General features: G+C 36.3%; 1 protein-coding gene across 1 annotated transcript in view; it reads left to right on the forward strand.

Annotated features, from left to right (window-relative positions):
- LOC141390184 (uncharacterized) overlaps positions 1 to 10659 on the forward strand; it is a 526207-nt gene extending 515548 nt beyond the window's left edge. Inside the window, exon 7 of the mRNA XM_073962943.1 lies at positions 10352 to 10659. The gene's annotated coding sequence lies outside the window, so the exon portion shown is untranslated. The remainder of the gene's footprint in view (positions 1 to 10351) is intronic.
- The last annotated feature ends 1261 nt before the right edge of the window (positions 10660 to 11920 follow it).

An 11920-nucleotide genomic window follows, 5' to 3' on the forward strand; every position in this document is an offset into this window, starting at 1 on the left:
GTTGCGCGGCTTATGAGAGTTAGAGGTAGCTTTTCAGGTAAAACCACGAAGAGTTTTAATTCTAGCACCATCTATGTTTCAATTTTACGAATATATTTAATAAGTTGTCGGAGAACCCTTTATTGATGGGAATATATTTTTGGCGGAATATTTAAATTGTAAAATGTTTCATTTTGAAAAAAAACTCTTATTATCCCATCTACGAAGTTTCTGAAGAAAGACTCATTAATGCTAGTGCCATCTACACTTCAAGTTTAATAGAAGAGTTGCATCGACTTTCTGAGAAATTACTAAACCAATACCACATCCCAAGATTCCATCATTCTTATCAATGACATTTGAATGTTACCATTGATCAAAAATAAAATCGACCTGCGGTCTTTGATATTTCCTCTTAACTCTTTTGATATGTTGATGCTAAATAAGTTTAAATAATGATAATAAATATTATTCTCCCACATAGTAGTTATACATAATTACCGCATAGTTATGTATTACTTACTTGTTTCGTTATTGTTGTTTTTTTGCAACAAATGTTGTTGTTTTTTTTACCACACCTTATGGTGCTGAAGTACCGTGAGGGTGTTAATAAATTTTCAACATGAAATGAAGCATATTCATGTGTGTATGCATACTCCTACATATATGTTGTGATGACACACCATGACGCCTTGTAACTTCTGCCTTTAGCAACTGGACAACAGTTATGTTGGACAGCAAATTAAAAGCCACTATATTTTGAGTGTGAAAACTGGGCCATTGTTGGTATCATTTTTTTGCCTTTTAATTTCCATTCATGTTTTTGTTGCTGCTGGGTCTCCTCAACAACATTACCGCTACAATAATAATTCATGATTTTAATTTTTTCCAAGATATTCTTTGGGGGAAACATGCAGCTACATATGTATTTGTGTGTTGAGTGTGAGTGCATGAGTGTAACTTTGCACGTCCCTGTCGGACTTTTATTAACCAGTTGATAAAATGATTGATAATAGATCGATAATTTTTAAACTGACTAAAAACTGGCTAAAAAGTTATCTAGAGATGAACCACTTTGAACAGAAAAAAATTTCGGCAATTGTCCATGTCTAGATAACTTTTCGACCAATATAAAGTTAGTCGAAAAGTTATCTAGAGATTACCCACTCTGAAAACAGAAACATGTACCGTCTGCAAAGTATTTGTGTTTGTCGAAGAAATAAGGCACAAATGTATAAATAATTCGCACTTGCTTTTTCTTAATATTCTTCGTATAAATGCAGTATCCAGTTATATAATACAGTGTTGATGGACTGAACATATTCGTACATATTACTCATATTATTCTGGAATTAAAAAGGAACACAAAGGAAATGTAAAAATTTGCCCCTCCTTCTCTCTAACAAAAAAGAGAGAGAGACAACGAGAGGGAGAGAGAGAATATGAAAAGTCAAAAATAAAAAACACACAGAAACAAAAATTGTTTTTTTTTTCACATTATGTTTTAAACTGACTAAAAATAGGCAAAAAAAAGGTTAGTTTATTATCAGTCGAAAAGTTATCTGGCGTTGGACAATACTGACTACTCAGGCGCTCATCGCCTTGTAAAATTGGTCAGTTGGCATAAGGCAAAATGATCGATAAAATGCCACTTATGTTTAAAAAAAGCTAGCTTTATGTGAGCTTTAAATCGGCCACAGTCCCTACAGGGGTGCATTCTGTTACTCTGATATTGAAAAGTCACAAACTTGCTTGTGGTAGGGAATATTTCCCTGTAGGGACTGTGGCCGATTTAAAGCTCACATAAAGCTAGCTTTTTTTAAACATAAGTGGCATTTTATCGATCATTTTGCCTTATGCCAACTGACCAATTTTACAAGGCGATGAGCGCCTGTGTAGTCAGTATTGTCCAACGCCAGATAACTTTTCGACTGATAATAAACTAACTTTATTTTTGCCTATTTTTAGTCAGTTTAAAACATAATGTGAAAAAAAAACAATTTTTGTCTCTGTGTGTTTTTTATTTTTGACTTTTCATATTCTCTCTCTCCCTCTCGTTGTCTCTCTCTCTCTCTTTTTTGTTAGAGAGAAGGAGGGGCAAATTTGTACATTTCCTTTGTGTTCCTTTTTAATTCCAGAATAATATGAGTAATATGTACGAATATGTTCAGTCCATCAACACTGTATTCTATAACTGGATAATGCATTTATACGAAAAATATTAAGAAAAAGCAAGTGCGAATTATTTATACATTTGTGCCTTATTTCTTCGACAAACACAAATACTTTGCAGACGGTACATGTTTCTGTTTTCAGAGTGGTTAATCTCTAGATAACTTTTCGACTAACTTTATATTGGTCGAAAAGTTATCTAGACATGGACAATTGCCGAAATTTTTTTCTGTTCAAAGTGGTTCATCTCTAGATAACTTTTTAGCCAGTTTTTAGTCAGTTTAACAATTATCGATCTATTATCAATCATTTTATCAACTGGTTAATAATAGTCCGACAGGGTTACTACAGCTCGAGCGTGTGTGAGTGCGTGTATATATCTTGTAAATTATGAAAGATATTCTGACACCAGATTGGATAAAACACAGTTTTCTCTTATATTCATGGAAACTCTCGCATGCATACATACATGAATTTATTCTTGCATATGAACACAAAATAATACCCACACACACAAAAGCTCGCGGTGTGCAGGCAAAGTACCATCCAGGATTTCCATACGCACATAAAATATGCAATAACCAGCCACGCAACACCAGAAGCGTATGCAACTGCTTCGCTGGCGTGCTTGTAGGAGAGGCGAACGTTATACACTCTACTTGGTAAAATAAAAGGAAAACAACTAAAGCATCATAACAATCATCCAACACTAGTTGAAACCGGGGACCGGGAATTTCAAGCAGTTCCACTGACACACTCCCCATTTCTGCTATACTGTCATTTGAACTACCAACACAGCACATCGCAGAACATCACAGCCAACTTCTTCACCATTTCAAGGAAATACAACAAATTTGTCGGAATGTGGTGATGCGTTTATTCTTCATTTCTTTTTTGTCGGGAAGTAGGTTTAGCGTGGATGGGCATGAAATATTATAATTTGATTTAAACCCATGCACAAGAAGAAAACATAAAGTGGCAAATGATGGCGTTTGTGGTGCGATAGGACGAACAATGTGAATTACATACATACATATGTATATCAAGCTAATGTGATTTATTTAAAAACTTTATGTTTCTGTGGTTTTTCCCACAACGGAGGATATTTTGTATTTTTGCATGATTCATTGAGAAGGATGAATGATGTTTGGATGTTTAATTGAGGAGGCTAGTTGGACCACATATATTCTCCTTTCACATTCTGCAACCTGGACTGGCTGCCTCCATAAAGAATCAGAATCCTAAGCCCAGCTTCATCAATGTAGGCGTGTTTTTTTTCAATATTTTTCAATCCAGTCTCAGCTATGTAGGCGTGGGTTTTAAGAAATATTCAGCCTAGAGTCAGCTATGTAGGAGTGGGGTTTTTAAACAATTTTTCAGCCCAGCCTCAGCTATGTAGGCGTGGGCTTTTTAAACAAATTTTTCAGACAAGCCTCAGCTATGTAGGCGTCAGTTTTAAAACAAATTTTCAGCCAAGCCTCAGCTATGTAGGCGTGGGTTTTCTAAACAAATGTTTCAGCCAAGCATCAGCTATGTAGGCGTGAGTTTTGTAAATTAATTTTTAATAATTTTTTAAAAATTTTTTTCAGTCAGCCTCAACAATGTAGGCGTGGGCGTTTTTAAAATTTTGTTCAGCCCAGCCTCCGCTATGTAGGCGTGGGTTTTTTAAACAAATTCTTCAGCCAAGCCTCAGCTATGTAGACGTGGGGTTTTTATGAAAATTTTTTAGTCAAGCCTCAGTTATGTAAGCTTGGGTTTTTTAAACAATTTTTTCAGCCCAGCCTCAGCTATGTAGGCGTGGTTTTTTTAAACAAATTTTTCAACCCAGCCTCAGCTATGTAGGCGTGGTTTTTTTAAACAAATTTTCAGCCCAGCCTTAGCTATGTAGGCGTGAGTTTTTTAAACAAATTTTTCAGCCCAGCCTCAGCTATGTAGGCGTGGGTTCTTTAAACAAATTTTTCAGCCCAGCCTCAGCAATATAGGCATTGGTTTTTAAACAAATTTTTCATCCCAGCCTCAGCTGTGTAGGCGTGAGTGTTTTATAAAAATTTTTCAGCCCAGCCTCAGCAATATAGGCATTGGTTTTTAAACAAATTTTTCATCCCAGCCTCAGCTGTGTAGGCGTGAGTGTTTTATAAAAATTTTTCAGCCCAGCCTCAGCTATGTAGGCGTGGGTTTTTTAAACAAATTTTTCAGCCCAGCATCAGCTATGTAGGCGTGGGTTTTTAAACTACTTTTTAATTAATTTCTTTAAACAAATTTTTTAACCCAGCCTCAGCTATGTAGGCGTGAGTTTTTTAAACAAATTTTTCAGCCCAGCCTCAGCTATGTAGGCGTGGGTTTTTTAAACAAATTGTTCAGCCCAGCTTCACCTAGGTAAGCGTGGGTTTTTAAACAAATTTTTCAGCCCAGCATCAGCTATGTAGGCGAGGGTTTTTAAACTAATTTTTAAATAATTTCTTTAAATAAATTTTTTAACCCAGCCTCAGCTATGTAGGCGTGAGTTTTTTAAACAAATTTTTCAGCCCAGCCTCAGCTATGTAGGCGTGGGTTTTAAAATAATTTTTTAGCCCAGTTCGGCTATGTAAGCGTGGGTTTTCAAAATATTTTTTTAGCCCAGCTCGGCTATGGAGGCGTGGGTTTTAAAATAATTTTTTAGCCCAGCTCGGCTATGTAAGCGTGGGTTTTCAAAATATTTTTTTAGCCCAGCTCGGCTATGTAGGCGTGGGTTTTAAAATAATTTTTTAGCCCAGCTCGGCTATGTAAGCGTGGGTTTTCAAAATATTTTTTTAGCCCAGCTCGGCTATGTAGGCGTGGGTTTTAAAATAATTTTTTAGGAGGGTTGGCGTTTTTAAATGGTTTTATTTAGCTCACCCCGTTTGTTTTACTATTTATTCTTGGGTCAAATTTAGTAATTCAAATTTGACCCTCTTCCTTTCAACCGATTAATCTGAAATTTTGTATACACTTTGGATTTTGGTGACAATACAATTATGTTGATTCATTATCATTATAAATTCAAGATGGCCGCCGCTACAAAATGACGTATAACGTAGGTTTTATCAATCCCATCAATATGGGTATCAAATGAAAGTGCTCAACCAGTAGAATACAATGTACTATATAAAATTAAAATCCAAGATGGCGGCCTCTACAAAATGGCGGATAACTTAGGTTTATCAATCCCATCAACATGGGTATCAAATGAAAGGTCTCAACAAGTTGAATACAATTTACTATGCAAAATTGAAATCTAAGATGGCCGCCGCTACCAAATGGCTGATAACAATTTTTTATCAATCCCACCAATATGGGTATCAAATAAAAGGGCTTGACAAGAAGAATACAGTGCACTATAGAACCTCAATATTTAAGATGGGCGCAGCCACTAAATGCGTATAATTAAGATTTAAATTTAGAAATTGAATCTGTAATTTAGGTATCTGATTAATCCAGCCTGAATCCACCACCCAAGTCAAGATTTTTTATCGTGTTGAGGACTGTGTGGCGTTAGGGTGGCTAAAAATGATACGTCGTTAGCGGTACACCGCCCAAGTTAAGGCGAAAGGTTAAAACGCGCCGAGAACTGTATGGCATTAGGGTGGATAAAAATGATATGTCGTTAGCGTTTTCCCCTCAAGACTCAGGCGCATCTTGTTGTACATAGCCTTGCCCCTTTATTGGACCTCTGGGGGGTCGACCGTTTAAATGTCCATTACTCGTGGGAACAAAATGGTAAAAAAATATAAAAAATACAAACACAAATAAAACAGAATCTGCAACACAACGTAAACGAAGGCTTCAAAAAGCGAAAGAAAAGTATAAAGCAAAACGAGCTAAAGAAAGTGAAGGTGATAGAAATAGTCGATTACAGAAACGGCGGGAACAATTAGCGTCAAAAACACCTGAGCAATATGAGGCCAGGTTAAAAAAGCAACGTCAGCGATATACACAAATGACGGCGTCCGAAACGCCTGAAGAATATGAAGCCAGGTTAACAAAGCAACGTGAGCGATACACACAGATGATAGCGTCAGAAACACCTGAAGAATATGAAGCCAGGTTAACAAAGCAACGGGAGCGATACACACAGATGCGTGTTGCCTTTACTACTATCATGGGATTCTACAATACATAAAATGCAGGACAGCACTGTGGATCACGCAGTCGTATACTTAGGTGCGAAACTGTTTGAAGATGGTCAAGCCTACGTGGCTCTTAGTAGAGTAAGACCTTTGCGTATGGAGGAGTGGGACTGCAATAAACTAACGGGCAAGAGACCTTGCAATAATGAAGCACTAAATGAATTAAACAGAATGCGAAATAAAAACTAAAAAGTAGAAAATAAAAATAGGTAAAAAACTTTTTAAGTTAAACGGTTTTATGTTAAACATACATTGCAATGTTTAGGATAAATGTACTAAAAACAAAAAAATAATAAAATAGATACAGTCGTGGGAATTATAAACATATGCATAGACTAGACTAAAATAAAACCGCGGGGCACGTCAATTGTCTACAAATTATCGACTTAATGTGCGATAGAAGAATCGTTTAATTCGTCGTGAGGCAGTTGGCCCGCAGACGGTGAGGAAATTACTACAATTTTCTTGCTCATGGAAATTCCAATAGTTATACACTCCATGTAAATAAAAGAGATGTTTCAACTAGTTTATCGTTGGACATTCACACTGCTGGCTGGCGAGGAATCGTTTCACTGCTCGTAGTTTGTCTTTAATCGACAAAGTACTACTCGCTCACCACTATGAAACCCTAAAACTCGCTTATAATCGAGCTTGCTAGATTGTTTCCACATTCTAGCCCTACATATCACACGTCCATCGTTGTCTAATTATGGTGTAACATTACAAAACAAACATTTTAATCAACGATTGTAGACAATTGATGTACCCCACGGTTTTATTTTAGTCTAGTCTATGCATATGTTTATAATTCCCACGACTGTATCTATTTTATTATTTTTTTGTTTTTAATACATTTATTTTAAACATTGCAATGTATGTTTAACATAAATCCGTTTAACTTAAAAAGTTTTTTACCTATTTTATTTGTTTGGGATGACGACTTCTATTTTGTTTTTCAAAATAGTCAGGCTTAATCCCATAGTCGTTGTTTCAATATTTTATTAAAACAACTTTAATTTATTAGTGGGAAAAAATGGCGATGTTTACCAAGGGGTAAGGCAGGGAATACTATAGTTTCAGATCTCGCCACAGATCTTCATCAGTTCCCTTGTTTCTTGTTTTTCAACAAGAAACTATTTATACCCAAGTGTCAATTGCTAGCTCAAATAGAAACGTGCGCAAAGAAACACACTGATCGAGAATTTCTTTGGCACTACCTAAAGTCTAGCAACTTCACTTGCAAACAAAACCAAATCTTTCCCACTGCTATGCGTTCGTCGATTCTCGACGAAAAAACACATAACTAATTTGTTGGTATTGCATACTACAGCAATAAAGAACATTTCGACGGTGCCCGGTCTCACAATTAGGAGGGTTGGCGTTTTTTGTTTGGGATGACGACTTCTATTTTGTTTTTCAAAATAGTCAGGTTTAATCCCATAGTCGTTGTTTTAATATTTTATTAAAACAACTTTAATTTATTAGTGGGAAAAATTGGCGATGTTTACCAAGGGGTAAGGAAGGGAATACTATAGTTTCAGATATCGCCCAATTGACACTTGGGTATAAAAAGTTTCTTGTTGATAAACAAGGGAACAGATGAATTTTTTAGCCCAGCTCGGCTATGTAGGCGGGGGTTTTAAAATAATTTTTTAGCCCAGGTCGGCTATGTAGGCGTGGGTTTTTAAAATAATTTTTTAGCCCAGCTCAGCTATGTAGGCGTGGGTTTTCAAAATAATTTTTTAGCCCAGCTTGGTTATGTAGGCGTGGGGTTTTAAAGTAATTTTTTAGCCCAGTTCGGCTATGTAGGCGTGGGTTTTTAAAATAATTTTTTAGCACAGCTCGGCTATGTAGGCGTGGGTTTTTAAAATAATTTTTTAGCCCAGCTCGGCTATATAGGCGTGGGTTTTTAAAATAATTTTTTAGCCCAGCTCGACTATGTAGGCGTGGGTTTTTAAAATAATTTTTTAGCCCAGCTCGGCTATGTAGGCGTGGGTTTTTAAAATAATTTTTTTAGCCCAGCTCGGCTATATAGGCGTGGGTTTTTAAAATAATTTTTTAGCCCAGCTCGACTATGTAGGCGTGGGTTTTTAAAATAATTTTTTAGCCCAGCTCGGCTATGTAGGCGTGGGTTTTTAAAATAATTTTTTTAGCCCAGCTCGGCTATATAGGCGTGGGTTTTTAAAATAATTTTTTAGCCCAGCGCGACTATGTAGGCGTGGGTTTTTAAAATACTTTTTTAGCCCAGCGCGACTATGTAGGCGTGGGTTTTTAAAATAATTTTTTAGCCCAGCCTCAGCTATGTAGGCGTGGTTTTTTGAACAAATTTTTCAGCCCAGCCTCAGCTATTTAGGCGTGGTTTTTTAAACAAATTTTTCAGTCCAGCCTCAGCTATGTTGGCGTGGTTTTTTAAACAAAATTTTGAGCCCAGCCTCAGCTATGTAGGCGTGGTTTTCTATAAAATTTTTTCAGCCCAGCCTCAGCTATGTAGGCGTGGCTTTTTTAACAAATTTTTCAGCCCAGCCTCAACTATGTAGGCATGGGGTTTTCAAACAAATTTTTCAGCCCTGCCTCATCTATATAGGCGTGGGGTTTTCAAACAAAGTTTTCACCCCAGCCTCAGCTATGTAGGCGTGGGTTTTTTAAACAAATTTTTCACCCCAGCCTCAGCAATGTAGGCGTGGGTTTTTTAAACAAATATTCAGCCCAGCCTTAGCTATGTAGGCGTGGGTTTTCTAAACAAATTTTCAGCCCAGCCTCAGCTGTGTGGGCGTGGTTTTTTTAAACAAATTTTCAGCCAAGCCTCAGTTGTGTGGGCGTGGTTTTTTTAAACGAATTTTCAGCCCAGCCCAGCCTCAGCTATGTAGGCGTGGGTTTTTAAACAAATATTTCAGCCCAGCCTCAGCTATGTAGGCGTGGGTTTTTAAACAAACTTTTCAGCCCAGCCTCAGCTATGTAGGCGTGGGTTTTTTAAGCAAGTATTTCAGCCAAGCCTCAGCTATGTAGGCGTGGGTTTTTTAAACAAATTTTTCAGCCAAGCCTCAGCTATGTAGGCGTGGGTTTTTTTAAACAAATTTTTCAGCCAAGCCTAAGCTATGTTGGCGTGGGTTTTTTAAACAAATTTTTCAGCCAAGCCTCAGCTATGTTGGCGTGGGTTTTTTAAACAAATTTTTCAAACCAGTCTCAGCTATGTAGGCGTGGGTTTTTTAAACAAATTTTTCAAACCAGCCTCAGCTATGTAGGCGTGGGTTTTTTAAACAAATTTTTCAAACCAGTCTCAGCTATGTAGGCGTGGGTTTTTAAACAAATTTTTCAAACCAGCCTCAGCTATGTAGGCGTGGGTTTTTTAAACAAATTTTTCAAACCAGCCTCAGCTATGTAGGCGTGGGTTTTTTAAACAAATTTTTCAAACCAGTCTCAGCTATGTAGGCGTGGGTTTTTAAACAAATTTTTCAAACCAGCCTCAGCTATGTAGGCGTGGGTTTCTTAAACAAATTTTTCAAACCAGCCTCAGCTATGTAGGCGTGGGTTTTTTAAACAAATTTTTCAAACCAGCCTCAGCTATGTAGGCGTGGGTTTTTTAAACAAATTTTTCAAACCAGCCTCAGCTATGTAGGCGTGGGTTTTTTAAACAAATTTTTCAAACCAGCCTCAGCTATGTAGGCGTGGGTTTTTTAAACAAATTTTTCAAACCAGCCTCAGCTATGTAGGCGTGGGTTTTTTAAACAAATTTTTCAAACCAGCCTCAGCTATGTAGGCGTGGGTTTTTTAAACAAATTTTTCAAACCAGCCTCAGCTATGTAGGCGTGGGTTTTTTAAACAAATTTTTCAAACCAGCCTCAGCTATGTAGGCGTGGGTTTTTTAAACAAATTTTTCAAACCAGCCTCAGATTGGGCAACTTATATTGATTAGGATATTTTTAGGCACAATAATTCTATTCAAAGTAATTTGTACACCATTAATTGTAGAGGTTTGAGATTTATCTTTTCTAAAAATATTTACACGATCGATTTCCTAAAAATTCTAATCGTTTACTTTGTTTTTCCCATTACAGCTACAACATCCCATGGTAATTCATGTCTATCATCCATATCGTCAGCCCGATGCAACCCGATGACGTCAATCATTGTCAAGCTGTTAATGGTCATTGTTCACATTTATGTCTGCCGGCGGACACTGGTCGAAACCACTGATCTAGCGGGGCGAAAGATGAAAAATCAAAATATGAAATTGCGAAATGTTTTCGATTGTCGATTACAGACACTATGCTGACTATAATGTTGTTTTTACTTTTTTTGTTTTAAATATTCACTCAGTTATTCACTAACAAATACAAGAAATTTTGCTACATCAGATTTTAATAAAATTGTGGATAAAAAATTTAATTCATATTTGTTTAATTCTTAAATAAATAAAGCTAAACAAATTTTTTTTTAATCAATAATGGAGAGTGTGGTTTAAATTTTAAAAAATGGTTTGGGGACTGGATGTACATTGTTATATAACAATAAATTTTCAAAAATTATTAGTATTATTATTATTATTGTGTTTTTAAGTGTAATATATTTTGAAGCATTGTGGCGTTTTTTTTTTTTTTATTGGGATAGCGTTTGCAATTTTGTTTTTTCAAAATAGTCTGGCTTAATCCCATTGTTGTTGTTTTAATATTTTAAAACAACTATTTTATTAGTGGAAAAGATTTGGCATTGTTCGCCAAGGGGTAAGGCAGGGAATACTATAGTTTCGATCCACACCACTGGATCTCATCAGTTCCCTTGTTTCTTGTTTGTGGATATTCTCCACCGAAGTTATTTTTCAATAACTTCTTCAACAAGAAACTTTTTATACCCAAACATCAATCGTCAGCTCGAAGTAGGGAAGGGATTAAGCCAGACTATTTTGAAAAAACAAAATTGCAAACGCTATCCCAATAAAAAAAAAACGCCACAATGCTTCAAATTGAAGACACTGGCACGACGTGTGTTGTTTTTGCTGTAAAGCAGACCAACCAAGTTTTGGTGTGTGTGCATTTGTCGAAATTCGACGACACATACAAGTGGAAGAGGTTTGAATTGTTTTCGCAGACACTTTCGTCGGAGTTGTATGAGGTTGCCAAGGAAAAACTTCTCATTGAACTTTTTTCTTTGCTTACCTTTATACTTCGAGCTGACGATTGATGTTTGGGTATAAAAAGTTTCTTGTTGAAGAAGTTATTGAAAAATAACTTCGGTGGAGAATATCCACAAACAAGAAACAAGGGAACTGATGAGATCCAGTGGCGTGGATCGAAACTATAGTAATCCCTGCCTTACCCCTTGGCGAACAATGCCAAATCTTTTCCACTAATAAAATAGTTGTTTTAAAATATTAAAACAACAACAATGGGATTAAGCCAGACTATTTTGAAAAAAACAAAATAGTAATATATTTTTGTAGAATGGAGTTTATCTACAAATGTTCTGTAATGTTCAGTCCAAATCTTTATACCATCAGCATTTATCCTAACGAGGATACATACACTTTCATACGGGCAAAATGTGTCTCATCGAAATAATGGTTTTAGACCCCAAGTATGTTTGGACGAAATCGGTTTCAGACAATTTAGAGACGATTTAGTAATGTC

Source organism: Musca autumnalis, unplaced genomic scaffold (assembly GCF_047663935.1).
Source record: "Musca autumnalis isolate F117 unplaced genomic scaffold, ASM4766393v1 scaffold_1, whole genome shotgun sequence".
NCBI lineage: Eukaryota > Metazoa > Arthropoda > Insecta > Diptera > Muscidae > Musca > Musca autumnalis.